This window comes from Dermacentor albipictus, chromosome 1 (genome assembly GCF_038994185.2).
Source record: "Dermacentor albipictus isolate Rhodes 1998 colony chromosome 1, USDA_Dalb.pri_finalv2, whole genome shotgun sequence".
Classification (NCBI taxonomy): Eukaryota; Metazoa; Arthropoda; class Arachnida; order Ixodida; family Ixodidae; genus Dermacentor; species Dermacentor albipictus.
The window spans coordinates 260211043-260234583 of NC_091821.1; the positions used below are offsets into that span (position 1 = coordinate 260211043).

The 23541-nt window shown below is 48.4% G+C and overlaps 1 protein-coding gene across 11 annotated transcripts in view; it reads right to left on the bottom strand.

The window, feature by feature from the left end:
* The window catches only part of LOC135902899 (neuropeptide F receptor-like), a 424407-nt gene that overhangs the window by 22755 nt on the left and 378111 nt on the right, over window positions 1–23541 (bottom strand). Inside the window, exon 1 of one of the 11 annotated variants that reach the window (XM_070531294.1) lies at window positions 15582–15644. The exons of the other annotated variants lie outside the window; for them this stretch is intronic. The gene's annotated coding sequence lies outside the window, so the exon portion shown is untranslated. Of the gene's footprint in view, window positions 1–15581; window positions 15645–23541 lie in introns of those variants that run through there. 11 annotated transcript variants of the gene reach the window in all.

Here is a 23541-nt window from a genome sequence, read left to right on the forward strand (position 1 = left end):
TCCGCCCACGCCCAATCGCTCTAATGACATCGTACATATCATCCGACGTGAAATAGAAGCCGCATCTCCTATGCCGACCCGAATCCTTGGCCCGGACAATTGCCAGGCGACCGTCTCGCTGATCCAGTCCATCGTGCGCCAGGAATTGGCCAACGTTGGCTTGACCAACGTCTGCTCAATTAATCAGTCTGACTACTCTCCGCCCAGCACTGTCAGACGCAACCGCAACCTGAATGCTCCTATGCGGTATCGCAACATGGCCGAATGGCGCAGTTCAGACGACGACAGGCCTGTATGCTCCACTTGTGGCCGTATCGGCCTTATTTCACGTCACTGCCATTCTTTATTGTAATTCGATCCCCTATTTGTGCCTCCCATCCCACAGCCCTCATGTTGCTCCTCGCTTCCTACCGCAAACGCAGCCAGCAAATCTTGGCAACCCTTCTCCGCCCACTGGAGGGACTAGCAGGCGCATTTCTTCAATTTGAATGCAATTCTCTCATAATTGAGTGTAAGACGAAATAATTCTTATTGAAGGCGACATCTCAATTGTGCTTGTAAACGCGGATTTACAACACTGTGAAGATTTGTTAACAGTTACCACCCTATAATAATGGAAGCTTAAAAAGTACAACTGATCGCAGGCACAGTGCATTCGTAGACTTTCACAACACAGAATGAGGCCGGTGACACCACGCGTGGTGTGCGCGCCTCGAGCCGCCACTTATTTGGTGGTGGATGATTCGCGCTCAGATCACGCAGAAGGGGGTGGGGGGTGCATATCTTCACACGCAAGCACAAAGTATATTCACAAGGACCAGACGCTTCTTCGGGGCGTCGCATGCCCTATATAAATAGGTTCGCGAGCGAAGCGAGTCGCGCCTCTCAAGAGGTCCACTGATGCTGTGCTGCGCGTGACCCCGAAAGACCGATCTGCGAACGTTGGCGTCCTTGCGCAAGCCACCTGAGCGCCAACCCGGACAAGGCCTCTGGCGAACAATCCGTTTAATCCGCCTGGGCGCGGTTGGCACACCGGGCGCATTATTCCGGCCCCTCGGGCGTCCGTTCGGTGGACCACGACGTCTTGGTGAGAGTGCAGGCGATGGAGACGCGTTGGCTCCGTTATGCGCGGTGACGTTCGGGCAGCCCGCGCGTAGATGACGGGCTGTCACGCCAGGAAACCCAGAATATTTTGAGAGCCGCCTTAGAGGGGGGGGGGGGGGGGATGCACGTGCCACTGTCCGAGCGCGTCGCGACAGACTCAACTCAATCAACCCTCTCTAGGAGTGCGTCGCCTTCCAAGACTACAGGTCAAACCCCGGCACATACGAGACGACGGGATAATGTCGTGCAGGGGCTCGCTCGATCCCCGGAGGTGTGCGTGGCCGTCGCTCTTTTTTGACCGCGAAATGCTTATGCCCCTCGTGGCTGTCGATTTTCGTGCCAAGTACTGCGCTAGAGAATAGCTATACGAGGAGCTGTCACCATGACGTGATTTCTTTACCCTTGCGTTGGCTAAGTGTAGCTGCTGCGCAGTCATCTTGCCTGCACTGCACCGCTAGGTCCACGCTTTTGAACAGCTCTGGTCGCACAACAAAAGACGTGTCAGTGCTGTGAGATCAAGGACATCGTGCTGCTAAAAGGTTAAAAATGAAATAAAAGCAGCCTTGATGATGTCTTTCGGCGTCATGATAGAGGCTACCGTGATAATGCGAAAGCACAGGTATGGGTGACAGTGAAGCTTGTACGGATAAGTACAACGTCTGCCCATTGCCTTTCAGGCATCGAGTACGTCTAAGTAAGTGATAGCAGGCTTCAACCACACATCAATCTCAGTAATTACGCTTTAAGGCAACATATAAAATGCAACGCACCTGCAAACCACTTTATCGCTTTCTTGGGTCCAAATCAAAGAAGTCGGATGAGTTTCAAAGGACTTAGAGAAGCGCTTATAGTAGTTCTTTTTCGAAAACCCCACTTCTCTTTCTCCTTCCGCGAGCACTTCCTCGGGCAGTGCTCTGAAAGTGAGGTCGCTAAAGGTAAGAAGCAGCGATAGAAAGAGAGATAGAAAAAGAAAACGGACGCGTTAAAATAAGCGCCGAATATGTGAAGCAGAGGGGCTGGCGCCCATATATATAGGCTTCGCATAATTTTTTTTCTTTGTTTGAGCTGTCGGACGAGACGGAAATATCAAGAGAAGCAGTGACCTTTCTTGTGTTATATTGCCAAAAGCCCGCTTTGTCCAGCCCCATGGGTTCTCGGCTATACTACAGCTTCAGTATAGCACTCGAACGACCGTAAATCTTCCTGCCGGTCGTCGTCGGTCTGCATTCAAAAACCGCCTGACTGGTCGGCCGGACCCACTCGTGCGGCATATATTTACGACCCGTTTTTCAAAGCGCGTCGAAAGCGCAGGGTGTGTTTTCCGTCGGGGATTCCCGGCCCGACGGGCCGCCGGACGCGGGATTGTCGAAACGGCCACTTTTAACGCCGTGCGAGACCGTTCGCCGCCACGAGGGTGAATACGTCTGGCGACGCCTTGCAGCTGTGGTCCGCTTCATTCAGCAGCGTTACGCGCACGGAGTGAAAGACGAAGACGCACGGCTCCCGAGTGTTCGCAAGAGTGTAACTGTACGCTTCTCCAGAAAAGCTGCATAAGGAGCGGAAAGTAACACGCGCGAACGAGCAAGCCCATCCGACAGACTCGACGTATATGTTGCAAGTGTTTCTCCTATTTATATTCGACTCAGAAGCTATAGGCAGCTGGACTTGACAGGCCATCTATCTACAAGATCTATGAGTAGCTTCTGTGGTGATCACTACTATACTACACTCTAAGACAAGAAGGACTAAAAGGGGTAGGGAGGTTGGTCCTATTGGAGACCAACTGAGTTGCCACAACCATTAGTCCTTTTCAGGACTAACTGACATGGGATGATTTGTTACTTCCCATGCGCTTACTCCTTCTAGGACTAACAGTTGCCCTTTTCCGACGCTCCTCAAGGGAGTAGCGGTAATTCTTTCCGATGCTCCGCAAAGGTGGAATTAATGAAATGAGGCATTTATACCGTAATAAACAATTTACTGAGCTGAAAACAAAAGAAGAAACGCGCCCGAAGGTAGGATTCGAACGCACGTCCTCTCGCTCACAAGTCAGGCACTCTAACCACTTCACCACGGCGGTCTTTTTTTTTTGTTACATCGAAAACAAAACTGAAGTTACATTACAATTACAAAGTCGACACAACTACACACTTATATATATATATATAAGTTTATATATATATATAAAACGTTTATTTAAAAGAAAAAAAAATTCAGAAAGCGAGTGGGTGGAGCCCTTAGTCCAGGGCCTCGCTGGCGAGCCAAGTCTCCCACTGCTCCCTTCCGGAAAGTTTGCCGGCTATTTTTGGTGTATTAATTTTGGGTGGCCTGTTCTGGCAGTCCCACGTAATGTGGGCGAGAGTTGGCCGGCCTCCGCACCAAGGACAGCGAGCGCTGTACAGCGTTGGGTGAATGGCATTTTTCAAATAAAGGTTTGGAAACTTAAAACTCAGGCAAACTCACACATGCAGCCAGCAAGTGCATCCAGTCTGGCGGAGGTTCCTGCGCAGCGCACACACTTCTTACATAAGCAGCACTTTCCCGAAAGAAGGATTTTGTAGATCGTGGGCTTTCGGCATGACGATTACACAGTCTACATCTCCATAGGCTGTATAAGACAAGTACTATGAACATGTCAAGGGAGGACCACCCGTAACCTTAAACGGTAGAAACGTAATTGAATACGGAGTAATGTCCATGTCCTTTCTAAGCGTCCGTTGGAGAATGTCCCGAAAAAAATGGCTGTGGCTTAGCTAAGGTTAAGCCCAGGATGCGAAGCATACTAGCCTTTATTTTAGTTGTTGAACCACTGTTTAGCCTGGTGAACTGCTGTTGCTTGGCTATATTTGGTTCGGCTAGACGAAGAAACCACTCATGCGTTACTCTGCTTCGCCTTCAAGAGTGGAACGTGACAGCATTCCCGTCGACCCGCCAAGGAGTGTAAGACAATGGGCTACGGCGCAGCGACTACGCGCCCCGCATTGGACGCGGTGAGCGTCGAGCAACGCAGCGTTAGGCGCGGCAACGAAATGTGCGCCTGAGCAAGCGACGCACGCCTGAGCCTTAGAAACAGCTCGTTTCTAAGGCAACACCGCATTCACTAGGCGCGCTTTTGTACCGCTTTGAAGCATCGTACTCGTGGCTCAGTGGTAGCGTCTCCGTCTCACACTCCGGAGACCCCGGTTCGATTCCCACCCAGCCCATCTTGCAAGAGTTGAGCCGAAGCCACCTATAGAAACAAGCGCAGCTGCTTATATACCACCGCGACGCCGCGAGCGACGGCGCGAGTTGGAGCCCCGTTTCTCCTCTGTCGTGACGTCATGGTGTCACGTGGTATTGAAGGCGACACCGCCGCGCCTGAGGAGCTGGGTTGAGCTCTCGTAATATGCTTCGCATAAAATACAGCATCCCTACAGTCTATGAAACAGTGATCTATGGTTTCGGCAGGTGGACAGAGTCGACAGTTTGTTGGCCACAGCGTTGACAGGGCCGGATATTGAGACAAGGTTAAGCACCGGAACGCAAGTGCGGCAATATAAAAGCGACTCGGCATTTTGTGCATGCTACGCTGTGAGAGTCTAACGTTGAGTGTACTTGCAACCGTAAGCGACTGCGACAAGAAATCAGCCAGAGTATTCTTAGGGTGATTTAAACTGAGGCACTAAGCGATGTATACGTGTAGCGAGCTCAAACGGGGCACGTATATAAGACGATAGAGAAGGCCAATTTCTCTGTCGCTTAGCGTGTCCCGTTTGAGCTACACATCTCTTCAATTAAGTTCGTAACCTCCTTGGTACGGAAGAAAGTTGGGTACTATTGACCAAGAAAATCTAGCCGTCTATCAATTACTTGCGCGTTTAATGTGTATCGCTCACTTATGGAGTGCGCACGAAGGGAATGGCTCTTCACATTCTAGCTTTTAAGTTTCACACAATTTTCTCACGACGAGGCAAGGTGCTGCTTTGCATGTAGTTCAATAGACAGTGCACGAACTTCGAACTATTAACGATTTATAGAGAATATCGTTTTCGCCGCATCGCTCCATGACATGGACGAAAACAGCGAAGTGCATGAGGAGTAACTGTTGTCGTTCGTCCTCCCGTTGCTCTCTTTCCGACCAGGGACTAAACACTTAATATTCGAAATTTGCACACGGTGCGCGCATTCATGTAGTTAGTCCTTTGAGGGACGAAAGCGCCCTTTTTAAGACTAACGGCCCAGTTACTCCCGTTTTCCCCGGGATTTTTCTTAGAGCGTACGAGTACTATGAATAGCTTCCCGTGCCCTACTCGTCTTTTTTTTTTTCGTAACGCCTCCTCACGCGTACAAGGTTAGCCAGTCGTCCACATTCCTGGTTAACCTTCAATAAAGGAAGCGACACTTGTTTGTAGTGAGGCATTTCGCGTGACCGTTTCTCTAAGTGCAAATAATTAAACGAGAAAGCCATTGCATTTGCGTGCAGTTCATTGTTAGTCGGCAAGTCCCGTATGCTCGCAAACTAATTTACAGTCATCTTACAGGTATTCTTTGTATACTATGTACATATACGACGCTCGCCCCTTCATTAACATGTCCTTGGTGCCGTGCACGGTTGTCGGTTGGGCCCCATGCAACCGCGCATCGTCACCACCTCTTTCCACCTGCTATGCTGCGTCGGATATTTCTGCCTGCGCGGTAGCTTGCGTGTCTGATGCCTTCTGATATGCCAGTGCAAAGTACTGCACGCTTCATAGCTTTATTTCTCGTTTTATGATGCAGTTTATTGGCACGCGCACGTAATACAAGGAGATCATGGCATGGTTATTTGTGCTCACGGATGTAAAATCACCCTGCTTGTCACATATGCGAAATTGGTCTGTTCCTTGCGGTCTGCATGTTTTTTCATTAAAAGCAAGACAACGCCTTAACCTCTACTGAAGCTCACCAATCTGCACTCTCTATCATAATATGCTTCGCCGTGTGCACACGTACACGTGCGTTTAAAGCACCCGATTCTTGCATATTGCATAAGGCTGCAGTGTGCTCTCTCTACATCGCGGCGCTCATTATGTTTTCGTATAGCCAAGAAATTCTCGTGAAGAAAGGTCAGTGCCGCTGGTGTTACTTCCTTACGGCGATCCAAAATCAAGAATGGAGCTGACAGATGGAATAGCACACTATTGTATAAAGCTTATAAACAGCGATAAGGTGCCTCAGGAAGGCTGGCCGTCGTTTCCATAGGACGACCTATCTTCGTCAAAGGCGGCCTCGTCATCCTCGGCATGTTAGTCTTTAGTTATATTCAGGCCGCCGTATTCAGGCCGCCATTGTAGTAGCTTTACGATAATGATAATCATCATGCACTCCTTGCAACGACAAGATAGCTTAGTCTATTGAGCAAAAGAAAGAAACTTGGCCGGTATTAAACTTGGAAGCTTTCCCCTTGTTCAATAACGATTACTATGAGCAGCACTGTCTCCCGTAGGTCAGTGGTTGCGGTGTACGTCATGCACAGTGTGCAGGTTAAAAAGCCCCAAGGTGAAAGAATTTAGCAGATGCTGGCTGGAGGAAGTGAAAGGCAGGACACGAAAGAGGGAAAACAGAAGAGGTCCTCCTTAACAAACGATTGTCCACGCACAGCAGCCAATCTTCTCTGTAACTGGCGTTGTGCTAAACTGCGCTGGTGCTGCAGCGCTCAATAACGCGACTTATGTGCTCGCTACCGCTTCGTGTATTTTCGTGAATGAACTGAAACATTTTATTGCCATGTCAATTGTACGGACACTCCCGGGGAATTTTTGCCGACAGCGTGATATTAATCATAATGCCTAAGAACTAGGAGAATGAGCGGCCGCGCGCAGTATGCTCCAGGTGTGAGGGCAAGCATGCGAGGTTGAGCCGAGAGAGATGGTGGTTTCATGCAGGCCGTCTCTCCGCGTGCCTAATGTTTGGAGGTCGCGTGATGGGAGTTTTGCAGACGCGCAAGAGATGAAATGTTGAAGCGAGCGGCAGCACAGAACATTCGCTTCGGAACAGGCACGAGTGATTCCTGCTGCCTGCGCTTCTTCTCGAGCCAATGTTTTGACAGTGAGTTTTCACGGTCATCGAGTCAGATCTTAAAATGTTTGTCGGCTAATGTTTAATGTAATTTATACGGCCTATAAATCTACGAACCTTAGTCTAATTGTCTAGTAGCTTGCTATCGCACTCGATGGTTCGTACTTCAAGCTAAACCACGGCTTCTGGTAATTCTTTTTTGCCATTTCTTTGTTGCCTGTCACCCATATGCAACTTCCAGTAGACGAGCTAAGAATACGTGCTGCCAATTTCCACCAAAGCACCCTAACGGCTCCGTCAATTGCAAATATACACAAATCCGGAATGAAAAATTTGTGGTTACGTGCCCGGAATTCGATTATTTGTTCACTTGGCTTAGAGAGCCTCTTTGCCCGCGCGTTGGTAAAGCTACAAAAAGGCATACCAGTATGCGCACATGCACGCATGCACGCAGACAGTTTATCATTCAAACAGCTACTGTTGCAGGAATAGAAATTGATTTCTTGATGTGAAGAACCACCCTCCGGGAGACTGACACCCACGAAGCAGGGGAAACGAGCACATTTTATGGGGAACGACATCTCCGGTTAATTAAAGTCAGCCCGCAAGTTTTTTAAGCAGAGCCTGCAACGAACCCGTGTTTGATGGTAGTTTATGCCGAAAGATTAAAAATCACACTGCGGCACTCAAGCTCTGTGATGCCGGTCGGAGGGAGTAATAAAAAAATTATGGGGTTTTACGTGCCAAAACCACTTTCCGATTATGCGGCACACGGTAGTGGAGGACTCCGGAAATTTCGACCGCCTGGGGTTCTTTAATATGCACCTAAATCTAAGTACGTGGGTGTTTTTGCATTTCGCCCCCATCGAAATGCGGCCGCCGTGGCCGGGATTCCATCCCCCGACCTCGTGCTCAGCCGCCCTACACAACAGCCACTGAGCAACCACGGTGGTTAAGGAGTGATTAGCCGTACCTACATGTCAGACGTTGCGCAGGTATTTCTGTTTACCGACTATATAGCTATGAAAAGACAAGCTTCTTTCCTGGTGACAAGCGCAGATAAGCAAAGCAAGAAGATGAAGGTTATTCAGTTTAGCTCCAAACGCTCTACTGTCAAATGAAACGCCCTTTAAATTCCTCATTAAATAAGCAAATGTTGGGAAATAACGAAGATTTCCTTCGCTGCAAAGAAAAATACAAATGTCACGCGTAAGCTAATTATTTCAAAAGGCGAACCGTTCCTCAATGCACTTAGTTTCTTTTTGTTTTCACGATATCTGTTGCTGTAATTTCGAAACCACTTCTTTGACTGCATTGTTGTAACTTTTTCACATCGGAGTCTTTCGTAATCATATAGGTTCTGTGTTAGGCAGTTATAGTAAGCTGAAGTATTGGAAGTGTTTTCGTCCTTATATTGCATGAATCGGCCGCATAATAAGAATCGTTTCTGCTAAGTGGGCTTCAGAAAGCTAATGCTGCTGTATATATATATATATATATATATATATATATATATATATATATATATATATATATATATATATATATATATATATATATATATATATATATATATATATACGCACTGCGCGACTGAGGCAGAGAAAGAGGAAGTACGGTGTGCGTGCGATGCCAAGGTGCCCGGGCATGATATCGTCGTGCATAGAACGAAGGACAACAGGGCGCCGGTTTTCGGGCACAACTAGAAGCAATGGAGGACCATCAGCCGAGAAATTGTTTTTGTACAGCAAACCATTACGAAAATTAAACGGTGCTGTTCCTGCTGGCTCACGTGCAGCTGCCCGTAGAGATTTCAAGGTATACGGTTGCAACGTTGCTTGCTCTCGACGGTACTCAGATCTGGAAAGTCGGAAGAGATGGAAAGTAGGTAGTCATCGAAGTCATCATCATCAGCTTTATTGTGCGGCTAAGGGAGACGGGATTGGCAATCAGCATACATGTAACATCGTCCGCTCTTGTAGTTGACGGAAAAGCTGTACTCTTGAAGGCGCAAAGCCCAGCGGGCCAACCGGCCAGACGAGTCGCGCAGCCCAACGAGCTAACAGAGTGAATGATGGTCAGTTACTATCGTGAATGCTCGGTCGTGTAGATACGGACGGAACTTCTGAGTGGTGAAGACGACTGCTAGGCACTGGAGTTCAGTAAAGCGTCGTTTTTCTCCGTTTTTGTAAGTATCCGACTAGCATAGGCAATGACATGCTGACGCCCACCGCAGATGTGTACAAGCACAGCGCCAACACCCACACCGATGGCGTTACTATGCAGCTCAGTTGACTCCTCTTGATCAAAAGGCCCCAGAACCGGTCCAGAAGTCAGCAAAAATTTCAGCTGTTGAAACGCAGACTCGTAGTCAGCAGTACACAAGTCTTTTTGAAGGAGAGACGTGAGAAGAGAGGCAAGCTGTGCGAAATTATTGATAAAGCGCCGGAAATATGAGCAAAAACCGAAAAAATTTCGCAGATCTTTTCCGTGTGTGGCTGTTGGAAGTCGCGAACCGCTGCTATCTTTTCAGGGTATGGCCTATGCCGTCTTTGTCGACCAGAAAGCCTAGTACGGGTGCTTTATGCTCGCCGAAATGACATTTCTTCGAGATTACAATGAGGTCAGCTTGCTGGATACAATCAAGAACGACCGACAGGCGCTGATTGTGCTCGCGAAATGTCCATCTGTAGATAATGACGTCGTCTAAAGAGCACACGCAAATTCCCCATTTGAGTCTGCGGAGCACGGTATCCATAAATCGCTCGAATGTTGCTGGAGTGTTATATAAGCCAAAGGGCATAACGTTGAACTCAAAGAAACCATGAGTTGACCCGATGGTTGCCTCCTCCTTGTCTGAGGGGTGCGTTGGAATTTGCCAGTATCCTGACCGTAAATCGACAGAGGAGAAATACGACGCGGAGTGGAGGCAGTCGACGGCGTCGTATATTCGTGGTAGGGGGCACACGCCTTTCTTTGCGACGGTGTTTAGGCGGCGATAGTCCACACAGAATCTCCATGAGTTGTATTTTTCTTGACTAGAATCACAGGAGCAGCCCAGGGGCTACATGATTCCTGGATCACTCCTTTCCGTAACATTTATTCGGCCTGCTCGGCAATGGCTTTTCTTTCAGAAAGTGAAACGCGATAAGGCTTCTGACGAATTAGCGTCAGTCACGAATTCTGACGAATTGGCAAGAGGCGCGTATATTTCACTACCTAAAATCGAGAAGCTTTCCCGCTGGCATGGGCGGCAGGCTACCTGAGGAAACAATACGGATCGGGTGCACGAATGCTTTCTTGCCGGTTTCACCCAGCGGAAATAGAGGTGAGCGCTCATCCAGAAAATAAAAAAGAAAGAAATGATTATCATAGAGGACTATCGTTTTACGCTTTTATCACTTCAATAAAATTAACTTGTCGCCGAAATATTCTGCCGCTTTCTGGGGACAGACTTAGGAGCTCGTGTTTCCTTTCATAATTATTTTGTTGTTGTTGTTACTGCTGCTTCTGCTGCCTATAGCATGCACGATGACGCTTAAAGTTGGATTCACATGGCGGAACGGATCGCGGATTCAGTCTGCGGACGAGTGTGACGCGGTTCGAGTACCAACAAATCCATGGACGCCCCAGACTAGCTGCTATAGCGGTGTTATATTTTTCCGTATCAGACGCATCAAACCATAGTCTGCGGACGATATATATTTAAATTCAGCCTAAGCGCTGTCTTTAGTGACATGCCGGTCTTAACAAACGTTGCGCACAACCTCCGTGACAAACTCGACCATCATGTGCGCAGAAAACCACCACAGCCCTGCCACACGTTTTAAAAGACGACTGGCCTGAGCGATCCCTGTTGAGAACGGCCTGCAGAGGTGCAAGTTTTGCCAGCCAGGTGCGAGCGCGACATCGACTTTTCCTGGAAAGCCACCATCATCATCTAGCCAAACGGCATCACTTAGTCTACTGTGTCCGGAGGACAATACGTCGCGTCCTCGACTCTCCGTCGCGGGATAGCCAAGATGAGTTCGACGAACCAGGCTTTGTGACTGAACACGCCACCACCGACCCGGTCTGCCGTTAGCAAGGGAGGTCCCGATGTAACTTCTTTGGAGGCCACTTCCCACGCACCGTTCCCGACGTAAGCGCCGAGTTCTGCGAAGTCCGTCTGCCCTCGGTGGGGTCCGTGAAACCGGTGCGGAAGCCCTCCCACTCAAAGGTGGCTCGTCTACTGATCGAACGTTTCCCTCACCTAGGGATCGAGGGAGGACCGAGTGTTTATAAACCGCTGTTGTGCGGCTGCTCAGTGGTACTTTCTCTCGCAGTCATGCTAGACTGATGAACTGCAACGTCCTTATGTAGATACTGTAAATAAACCCATTATCATCGTTCTCGATGAGAAGCAGTCCTTCCCTTCAACAACGTCCTCAGCATGGATAAGTTGGACGACGGCATGGGCCAGCTACCATCTAATTCATGCCCGACTCCAATCTTAACAACTGGTTACGAACGGTGGGATTGACCTCCCAATCCTCACACCCCCTTTAAATGCGCGCTTAACGCTGTTATGAGTCCGCGCGCATCACTTGCTATCCCTTTACTTTCTCCTTTGTGTTTTTATTCCGCTTCCCCCTCCCCCAGCGTAGAGTCGAGCACCGAGTGCAATGAGGTTGACCTACCTGCCTGTCCTTTTCTTTATCTAACGATGCATCTTGCACAGTTATACCTGTGCATTCGATTAGCGTTATCGATGCACTCTTTTCCGGCATCTTCAACCCCAGTCATGAGATTCATATTCGTTTATACCCATGTTTCCAATGTTTTCTTTAAGCCAGAGTGAGCGATTACAAGTAGACGCTCGTATTATCGACAGCTATTTTGCTGTGTGCTAGAAACTTCTTTTTTTTTTGGTTCCGCGCTAAAACTCTAGCGCCGTGAGCTTGTAAAGCCTCGATGAAGGCCAGGATTCCTTTATTACGAAGTAACAGAGAGCTCTCGTATCTCAAAGCAAAGGATAAGTATTGCATTTTATTCCGTTGTTCTAGAATGAGACATGTTTCAAACGATATATTCTCGTTTACCTTACCATCAGTTCAGGATCTGACATCAGTGTCGTCTCGAAAATAGACGGTGAGCTTCCGATCATTGGTTACTGGCCCAATCGGTAGAGTTAGCATTTCCGCATATCATACGCGTGGTGAGGTGACAAGAGCACTGATGAATATAACCGTGTGCTCAACAAAGAAAATCACAACCAATAGCTAAAGACACGACGAGAGACTTCCCCGACGCATTAAGCAGGGGAATGTATCCAACAATAAAACATATTCGCCAAAGGATGTCTTCTTTTCAACATCTTTCATGACTCACTTCGTAAGGGGACGACTGACCATCATCTGATTTCAAGAGGCTAACTTTGAAGAAATTGAACACAAGTTCTCCCACCACTCACTTTTCTTTTCTTTTTTGCCCCGTACACATAATCCACTCACTTTCTTGAGGCCCTCTACCGGAGAGATAGGCGGAGAAAAAAAAAGTGGGAAAAGCGTAATTATGGCTTCTTAAGGCGTCTTCCTCGGGGTGTCTCAAGTTCTGGGCTCAATTCTTCCGCACAAACCGACTTTCATTTTTTTTTCCATTTTCCTTTTTCTTTTTTTTCCCCTCAACTGCGACGTAGAATGGTCACGTCTGCCTACTCGTTTTCTCGGAAGAGCTCTGAGAGAGTCCTTACGTTTCGTCGACTCGTTCCGCACGGGCTGTTATCCATCTGCCCAACTCGGCGGGTCTTAAGTCGTCTTGCTCACTACCCGGACCGGTGGAAAAAGAAACGAACTTGTGTTGTGGGCTCCAGTTTCACGGCTTGCGCAATTACTGCCGGCAATGAAAGACGATAATTGCTATTTCAATCGCTTCATTTAGCACCTCCGGAGGCAGCGGCACGGTGGCGTGCTACACCCAGGTTAGTTCTGTAGGAAAAAACGATATGACAATGCCACTCCATCGCATACTGCAGTTTATGCAACCGCCATCGGCTCTGATGACAGCGGCCGCACTGCCCATTCACGCATCGATTATCAAGGACAAGCGGCCACGATCTCTCCGTGGATCTTAATTCGTGTGCGCATTGACGGCGCGCGTGAAAGGCGATAGCTGGCCCTCGTCCGGAGGCCCGCGCCCCGCCAAGCGTGCGCGCGTGCGGGAGTGGTCCGCGCAGCTTGCGTGAAAGCACGACCGACGTCTCGCTTCCCTGCATGCCAGGCCCCATAATGGGACACCAGTTCACGCGCCGCGTGTTTGTGGAATGGCGACGGAAGTGCCCAAAGACAACGCGATGATTTCTCACTCGTACAACTCGCTTTAGATGGCGCTGGGCTTCCCACCTGCACACTTATCGTATAGTGTCGTGTGCGGCTCTGAATAAAAATCAGTATAGATAGTCAGGGCATCTGACCTGTTTGCATGTCTATTTTTCCAGTCACATGCTTGTCCTGTGAACCACTTTAGGTGAAATTAGGGGACACGCCTTTTCCACAACAGAAGATCCTGGGAGCGTGACTTATATGCGTCTGTGGCATTACAAAGCCAGTAAACCACTGCTGCGTTTCGCGAGATCCGCCAATCTATATGGCCGCTTGTGAGTGACACGACGACAAACGTTTCCTCTCTCTTTCTATTCCTTTTTTCGTTCCCTTTCCCCACTTCTTCCAGTGAAGGGTTGCCAACCGGACTCAGCCTCGTTAACCTTCCTGCCTTTCCCAGATCACTTCTCGCTGTCTCACTGCCGACGTGTGCGCTGTTCACCATACTAAAGACAAAATATATGGCACGAATGGGTGAGCAAGGCCACTATTCACAAAAATTCTCTAACGTAAGAGCGTTTTCTCATCGGCCGCGGGCACTCGCCACTCATGATAGCGATCGCCGTGATAACCACTGCGATGATGGCTCATCATCGACGGCGCTTACACGTCAGTGAAATATTGTGCATAAAGGACCCGGATTGTTAAGCAGGTTAACTTGGATATGCTGATTACAAGCTTAATTATACCCGATATTACAGCCTTTACCTGTAAACCTTGAGTTCACGCGACGATGGCTGCGGATATTGTTTCCTCTCATGTTAAAGTTGAGTTGATTGCAGACCTCCGGCTAGCACCGGTTCAGAAATACGTAACGTTTATTTTCTGCTGCGAATCAAGGTGAGCTCAGTAAAGACCGCGTCATGGCGGGCTCTCTAAACAGGCGTGTCTTCCATGTCCTGCAGGCTTGCAAATGGATGGCACAGTCCTCTAAGGCGTTTGTCCGGCTGCTTGGAAGCTTTATGCTCTATCAGATGGCATGTGAGCCCCTGTTGCCCTGAGGTTGAATAAGTTATTTAGAGGCAACCAAAGCTCTCTAGAAAAGTTTGCAGGAGTACTGGGAGTTAACATCACGTGTGGTTCACTATGCGTGTCGACGAATCAGGAGCTAAAAACTGCTGTTCCCAGTGATCGAGGCAAACGAATCAGGTTCACTGGGGTCACGGTTTTTTTCTTCTCTTTTATCCAACGCTGCAGCAGAGGGTATTACCATCAAAGCGGGCGCATTAGGTTGCTCATTGTAGCTCGCCCTGTGCTTTGGCTCACAATAACTGTCATTCGCGTGTGATAAATTGACTCTGAATACAAGTCGTAAAATGTGACATTCTATCATGCGCTACTTATATCGCTTATCTTCAGGCATGATATGCATATATTTTGTTTAAAGCAGTTTTCTATCAAGCATGCAGACTAAGGGGAGTCGGGTATCGTCTACAGCTAATTTAGAAAAGAATTGTCGATAACGCAGTCTCGCCACAGATCATTCATCACTGGCTGTCTTGTAACAGCTGATAGCAAACTTTACGTGCATTATACTGATTCAGCCGTAAGTAGAACCCCGGCCTCCCCGTCCACCGGCTGACTGAGCCACGAACTCATCAGTACCGTCATAGGTTTATTGTAATCATACATATAGTTCTTGACGCTTTCAGGATAGCACCAGGAACGAATGTCGTTGCAATCGCCAGAAAGGAACCCAATACCTGCGGGAGAAGTGCAACTGCGACTTGTTTTTCTCATACCGCCACAACACGTAATGTTGAACCGGTTGAAGTGATCAGGAGGATAAATTAAGATACCTGCGTTTATAATGTAATCGCATCATTGCATGCTCTCGCATTTATACTGAACTATAGTCCAAAACCAGGTCCAAAGGAACACTGCCGGTCTAAATTAAGAACAAGGGAGTTTCGAAAGACAGGACGGGAAAAGGGGATGGCAGCACAAGACCTGGAAAAGCTCGTTACCGCACTGATCCTGTCTTAGTTCGTCGAAAAAAAGGGGCTAAACGAATGGCGCCGATACGGTCGTTAGAAAAAAAAAAGTAAGTCCTTATACGACAAAGTGTAAGTACATACGTACGCACTGAAGAAGGCAAACTGCACCAGATTTTCACGACGCATGGATACTACGCGAAGAAATGAGACTGGCGTCGCTCGCGTCATGGCAACACTCCGCTAGCCCGCTGGGTGCGAAAGCGGCGAACCACGGCAGACATCAGGAAATTGCATGGGACGTGGGAACCGCGGAGTGAGGCAGGCACTGGTGCGAAGTTGGCACGCTGTCACTGACGTCACGCTGCTGTAGGAGCGCGCTCTGCTATCTTTTTCTTCGCTGTGAGACGCAGGCACCCCACGGTGGCCCCCAGTGCGCGGCGCCAGCAGCTTGCGCCTAAATCTGTTACGGGACCGAATGCTCGCCCACTTCGTTCACTCTTGCGCGCGCCGAAATCTAGAGCCGCTTTGACGCGCTCCATTCGTCTCCGACGTGCGCGGCGCATTTGTAATCTTAATGTCCTCCACCATTGCAGCCCGCGTGGCGCCACCAGGACGCAAAAAGGGAAGATCTTTCGTGAAGCCGTTCTGACAGTCTTTCTCCACACCGCGCCGCATTCAAATAAGACCGACGAGCATGCAGATAACGGTGACGCAGTATTCAAATAAGGGAGGCGTTTCAGCCAACTCCGTTCGTGTGGCTCGCCCGCCTTAGCGAAAACACTCTCGCCCACAATCAGACGCATCCTCGGCGCCGTCTCGAAGGTGAGAGCGGCTTATTCTCCTGCGAGTTGACCTACATTTGCCGCGACTGCCGTCGGCTTGCATCCTGTATAGAGATTGCTCGTCGAGGCGGGGATGAAAAAAATGAGTCCCACGAGTCGAAGAGCGTCGTGTACGTGCACAAGAACAAACGTGCGTTGATGGCTGCAAACGCACGCAAAAATAGGATGCCGTTACATTGGCACAAAAGCCATTCTTCAACTACTGGAACTTCTGCGCACGCACTTAGTTAAAAAAAAAAAAGAACGGGGACAAGACGCACTATTGAGAGCTCTGTCTGATCGCGCACAGCTGATCAGTGCAGCACTATAGGTACATGAGTGCGCAGATATCATCGCATTGGGGAAAACGACATTCCGCGTATATGCGCTGCAACGAACGAGCATCAGCAGTGTGCGTGTACGGATGGTACTGGAAAGGACCTTCGTGTACTGGCGCGCCCTAGAAAAGCTGACACGGACGGTATTTTTCCTCCGGCGAGCCGTGCCCCTCCTTCGACATACGCAATGGGTAACCGCGCCATCGCCCAAGATTCTGTGCACCGGACTGAAGAGGGGAGACCCGTTCCCCACTTAGAGACGAGGTATACGCATATGCGCGCGGCTCTTAGCTTCCCGCCAGTGCAGCCTGTCCGCCCTAGCTCGCTCTCGGACGTTGCGCACTGAAAACGGCAACGCCACTCTGTTCTCACAGGCGCGCCATGCAGCGCTCGACGCTAATGCCCAGAAAGCTTTTCCTCGTACCCGGAAACCCACAAAAGAAGACCGGCTGGCGTCGCATCAGCTGCGAGCGTTCTCGTTAGAACGGCTGTGCTTTCTGGTTTTACACTTCCGCGTTCCGTCTGCCTGCGAGGTCGTTCTCAGTGTGCGGCATTCTGTGTTACTACTTTTCCTCACTTCGCCCACTCACGGGTGGGGTCAAGCGCAGGGCTTGTCGTTTCGTTCGTTCGCTTACTATCCGCGCGATTTTACACTTTTAATTCCTTTTTTTCTTTTCCTTTGGGCATTTCATTATTTGTCTCTGTGGCTGTGCGCATGGCAGCTTTTTGCTTCGCGAACGTTCCAGTAAAGAGGCTAGAGTCCGTTTCCTGGAAGGCAGTGATGACTTCTGAAGCCAGGCATAAAATGTGCGCTAGGCGAGAATCGTTCACTGACTTAGGATTTTAAAAAAAAAGAGAAAGAGAGAGCGATATAGAAGTTGATTCCCAGGAGTGTGCGCTCTGGCGATGAACGTCCAAAGCATGGTGACGCGAGTCCCGCTCCTGGTGACAGGGAACGTATACCAAAATTGGCTTTAGTATTGATGACAAGTTCAATTTTTTTGTTTTTATTTTTCTGTAAGAGTTCGGCCAACTCAGTGCTGAGCAAGAAATCGCCGCTATTTTAAAGGCAGTAAAAGAACATCGCCTGGCGGAGGCCATTCGTAGAAATAGGGTGCATAAATGCAATAACGCCTGCATTACAGGCACCTTCATACAATATCCACGAGGCACTTCGTGTAAAAGGCTGCCGCTCAGGAACTCTTATTTTGTCTGGTCCTACACACCCTGTTTTGCTTCTTTTTCTTTGGGGCACACGTTTAGGAAAGACAGGTCGGTGAGTGCCTGGCGATACACCTGCGGTACCACATTGCCAGCGCGTGCACGCCTCTTGAAGCAGTAGCGTGACTGCATCTTTCCTTCGGGGCACAGTTCTTACAAACAGATGGGTAGCGGCAGCATCAGTGAAATAAGATGACTAAGGAAATAGAAAAATGACGACTAAGATGACGTTTAAATCTTCAAGGAACTGCAAGTAAAATAAAATAGACAGAATAAAAGGATGAACATATTATAAACGTTTACCTGATATTTACCAGCGTAATAAATCACGGAAGCAAGCGAGAAAATGCTTCACTTACGACATTTGATGTGTGTAGTCCAATGGAAGTTTATATTCGATGAATTTTTCTCCAGTGCTACTGCAGAGGACGCAACTTTGGGTTAGTCGGTTGTGCTTGAAATCAGGGATACAAGCAGGACTCGATGGGAACCAAAGGTCAGTGGGACGCCTCACACTGGGCGCTCAAGGAAGACTACAAATAAAGCTGTGCAGGGTGATATGGGATGGACTAGTTTTGAAGTGAGGGAAGCTCGCAGTATAATTGATCATGAAGAACGACTCAGGAATATGGAAGAAAGTAAATGGTCTGGGAGGGTGTTGAGGTATCTGTACAGGAAAAACACTGATTCACAGTGGAGAAAAAGAACTAGGAAGCTTACCAGCAAGTATGCGACCTGTCGGATGAGCAATACAGCAGCAAAGAATGTCAAGCGGAAAGTCAGAGAGGCTGAGATAATCTCATGGGTGGCGGCAATGGAAAGGAAACCTGCCATGAGTAACTACTTGAGAGGAAAATGCGAAATTAGGAAGGAAACAATTTGTAATAACTCAAAGGAAAGCTCATTACTTTTCGAAGCGAGATCGGGACGCCTTGGAACACGCACATATAAAGCGAGATATTAGAAGGAAGAAGAAGCATGTGCTTGCTGCAGTAAAGATAGGGAAACGACACAGCATGTTTTTTTAGAATGTGAAGACGTCTGCCCAGCGCTCGATTTAGGCACCACTGGCCTCCTTGAAGCCCTTGGGTTCAGCGAGAGCAGGGGAAAAGTAAACAGGTCCACAATAGAGATTAGTAAGGGGCGATTGGAAGATTGGTGGAAGAAAAGTAGGGAAACGCCAAAAAACGGAGACGTACAAAAGCAAAGTTTACCATAGAGGGTCAGGAAATTTGGTTGCGGGAGTTCATAGTGTTTTTTTTTCTTGTTTTAATTTAGGTACGACATTAGGCAGTATAATAGCAAGAGCTTAGTGGCGCAACCCACCGCCCCGTTCCAAAAGGGATGCTCATAACATCCATCCGTCCGTCCGTCCGTCCGTCCGTCCGTCCGTCCGTCCGTCCGTCCGTCCGTCCGTCCGTCCGTCCGTCCGTCCGTCCGTCCGTCCGTCCATCCATCCATCCATCCATCCATCCATCCATCCATCCATCCATCCATCCATCCATCCATCCATCCATCCATCCATCCATCCATCCATCGGATTCATCGTTGCAGCCATGGGAAACAGTGCATCAATCGTGCACAGAGACAAGGACGAAAAAGTGGGTGTTGAAGTAGATTTCTCACAGGTTTGGACGTTTGTGAAAGAGGCTCAAGGCCCCTGCAGCAGTGCGATTGGGAAGTGCTCAGTAGGTGCCTTTGTCGTGAGGTCACTTTTATGCACGATAGACTGGGAGGTGCCGCAACGCATGGCTGATTGAGCACGTGTACAATGTGCGAAGCAAGGGCGGAAGTGCGATGATCAGTTGATTGCAAAAAATTGCGGGTGCCTACCTGACTTTGTAAAATGTACTTTGCTCAGGCGCTTTACCGACTCTTAAGCGCGCTTGGTGCTTGAAGCAAATAACTTTTGAAAAGAGCAGACAAATCAGCACGCCATCAACAAAAAAAAAAATCGCGTATCTCAGCCATGCTTAGAACGTGTAATATTGTGAGTGATTAGGCTGCGCCAGTGATGCGGTAACAAGGGCACATTCCTAGACCTACCTGCTCTAATTTCTTTCCTTCTTCCTTTCTTTCTTTCTTTCTTTCTTTCTTTCTTTCTTTCTTTCTTTCTTTCTTTCTTTCTTTCTTTCTTTCTTTCTATTGCCGGGATTTGGTCACCTCACGTCATGTGGGAAATCACTTGTAGTTAAAGTCATTTTTTGTACGACGTAGTAAGAAAAGGCATCTGTTATTCACAGGTCGTATCATCTCTTTCTAGCCTCTCTAACTTTATTGCGTTCTTTCCCATGTCTTTTCTATTATTGTTCATGATACATTACGCTACAACATGCTTTGCGATCAGAGCATGAAACTCTGGCATCGATCAGGGCGTTTCATTGTGATACTGCACGAAGAGAGAAATAATTCATAGCTAGTATGTGGCCCCTTACGACGGAATGACGATGGTTAATGTGAAAGGACGTCCTTGCTGGTACTCGCAACAATTGCATCTCTCGAATTGCCGGGGACAGTATAGAAAGCACGAAGAAGGGCGAGAGAGAGAGAGAGAATAGGAACGGAAGTGAGGTCAATCAAGCCAGCGTCCGGTTTGATACCCTACACTGGGGCTAAGGGAAAGGGAGAATATGAAGAGGGAGAGCTAGTGATCACTGAGTGCGTGCAGGAGGATGCACAGTAGAACTTTGAACGGCATCTTAGGTCGGTGCACTTCAAGTACTGCACTAGTGCACGAATCGCTTTTTGCACCTGTGACGTGTGTGGCCATGGTCCGACCTGGGGAAGCGCAAGTGTCGATTAGTCTCTTTTTAACTCGGTGAGGCGAGTACCCGTTTGTCTCAAGTATTCGAAAACGATACAGCGAGCGACGCTGTTTCCCTAGATGGGTTTCACTAAGTAAATGTCTCGCGTACACAGAAACAACTACAATAATCAGATTCACAAAATTTTAGATGTTCCTGAATTCTCTTCAAGCACTTCTAACCCTCGAGCAGCACCAAGGGTGCGATCGGAGATGGTTGTTCGGCGCTTTCGTTCGGTTAACGGCGCGCGCGATCGGCCTGCTCCGCGCCGACGTCGCCAGCCGCGGGCCGCAGCCACGTTTTTGGTGACGTCAAAATGACGACATGCTCCTGTCAATCATCGTGCAACCGAGCACGTTCTGCTAGGCGCCGAACCCGACGGGAGTTGGGACGTTTGGAGCAATCATACGCTCGTTACGAAACCGGCTTCGCATGGCGCGTCTGGTGCATTGGATTGAATCCAACCAGCGTCTTCGGCTGTGGAATAGCAAGTTTGGATCCAATCCACAGTTTAATTCGAGAAAATGGCGCTTGCATTGGGAACTTCGGTTGTTGCGCTGGCGTTGCTCGATGAGGTAGAATAGCGAGTGGAGCTGCGAAGCGCGTTTGAAGAAATGGCAGAAAGCGAATTCCTGCGTCGCTTTTGTTTTTTGAAACAAATGGTGCGTTGGTTGTACAGCGAAATCGACCACTTCATCGGGTGCCAGCGAGCCACTGAAATGTTGTTGCTGCCTCTTGAAAACTGCGCCACTGTTCCCGTTGTATTTTTTTTTCCAGTTTTTTTTCTCGCTGTGCGCGACACCGCCTAGGGGCGACGCAGAGAAAGCAATAGTGATAAATTGTAGTAGTCACACCTACTACTATTTGAAAACGTGTTTCAGTTTGAGAAGAAAAAAATCATTTTCAGATAAAGATTTTATTCATTTGGAAGACGAGAAACATTTCGTTTTGTAGTATACTGTCTGCAAGCAGACGACAAACGAAGGGAAGTAAACTTCCGGGGAGTTCACCGCTTGCCGATTAGCTGCTCTCTCCGCCCCGTTCTCAGAAATTTTGCATAGTGCCGCTTTGTGACGTTCCAGCAACCGAACAGAACGCGTATCGAACAAAGAACTCCGATCGCGCCCCATGTGACCATTTTCCTGGTGACTATGCACCTTCCCTTATGGTATTAACATCCTATACAGGGTACACATCTTTGCAGACGGCGTCTGATGGTGAACAGTTTTTCTTTGCTGTTTGAAAGATAGTGTTCTTTGAGTTCAACAAAATAAACTCGCAAATAATAAATGACGGGCTATCAGCCTACTCTGCAGAGTATACTTGGTTCCCGTCTGCAAAATCTGTGCTCGTAGCCGAATATTTATTTGACTATTTGCTGCCATGCTGTATACAACCCGGATCGCAATGAGGCGGAGCCCGCTGGAGCGAGTCGCCGGTATAAGCCTGTCCGAGCCGAATGGTCGGCTTCTATACAGATCAATCAGACACCGGAAGCGGAAACGCGTCAGCGCTTCTGCTGTTCTAAACAAACATGATGTAGGCGCAAAGCGTGCACACGCAAAACTACCGCCAAACGCAGCCTCGGGACCGGATCTACGATCTCGGTCGCGTTCTCGGCTCCCCACCACGAAGGTGAGAGCGTGTTGAAGTTGAAGCGCGCCGCTCGGAATGAACGAGCTCAATGGGGTTCCGGTCACTACATCTTGTTTTTCTTTTTTGAAGGGGATAGGGCGCTGGGCTGACACGCGACTTAATGTGGGAATAAAATTCTATAAAACATGGAGGCCCATATCGTGCAAATACTGCAACTGCGATTTACGAAATGCATCGTCCATGAGCCATTGGCTGCAGTCACCAGGTTGCTCGCTTCTTAACTTCACATACTTAAGTACATTTTACACCAGTCGAAGATAAAGCGCGCAGCCAGAGGGCTCGAAAGCAGCCGCCCGAATTCATACCGTTAGCACAGGCTGTGCTAAGTTGTAGTCTATATAAACGGTTGTTTCACCAGAGCGGTGCATATGAATTCATACCGTGAACTGTGCATGTTCGGCTGTATCCCGTATAACGCCAGCAGCTTTCCACGCTTACAATCAAGAACCAATTTTTTTCTCGACATGCGGCCACACTCATTGCAAAGTAAGACAAGAGAGAGAGACCGAGCTGCCCGTTATGCGGTCGGCGAGTACCTCGTGTTTTCATGCACAATATAGACGATTTAAAAAGAAGCAGTCAAATTATGGCATTTTACGTGCCAAAAAAAAAGTTCTGATCAGGAGGCGCGCCGTATTGGGGGACTTCGAAATCATTTCGATCACCTGGACGTGTACCGAGCATGAAAGAAGCCTGCGAATACACGCAAAGTGCCTCGAGCGGCCAGTCGCGCGCTTCTTGCACGCTCGGAAAAACAGCACGTGTGGAGGAACAGAAAGCTTTATCGGAAGCATAGGATGTTGCTCTACAATTTTCTCATTGACATTTTTAATCTGATTGTAATAATTTAGAAGTTGAGTAACTTATAAGACTAATTATCTAATTAGGTGGTATGCAAAGAATGACCCGGGTATCTCAAAGCGACGGGCAACCTTGTTTTTGTCCAACTACGTAGTATTTGCATATTTTGTAAAGTTTCGCTCGAGTTACCTGAAACACCGTGCATCGTCGATTTCATTTTCTATTCCCGTGGTGCCACCTCCCCCCCCCCCTCTTGGCCTAAATTTCTCAGAACTTCTAAGAAATTTTTCGGAATTGTGGAAAACATTCTCAGAACACACCCGTCCCATTACGCATTTTTATGCATATAGAAGCGACTATACAGCAACGTGCATTTGGTTAATACAGAACAGCAGCATAAAGAGCCCAAGAAGGCGGCACGCTTCGGTAAAATAGTCCAGACGTATTCGATGGTCATAACCACC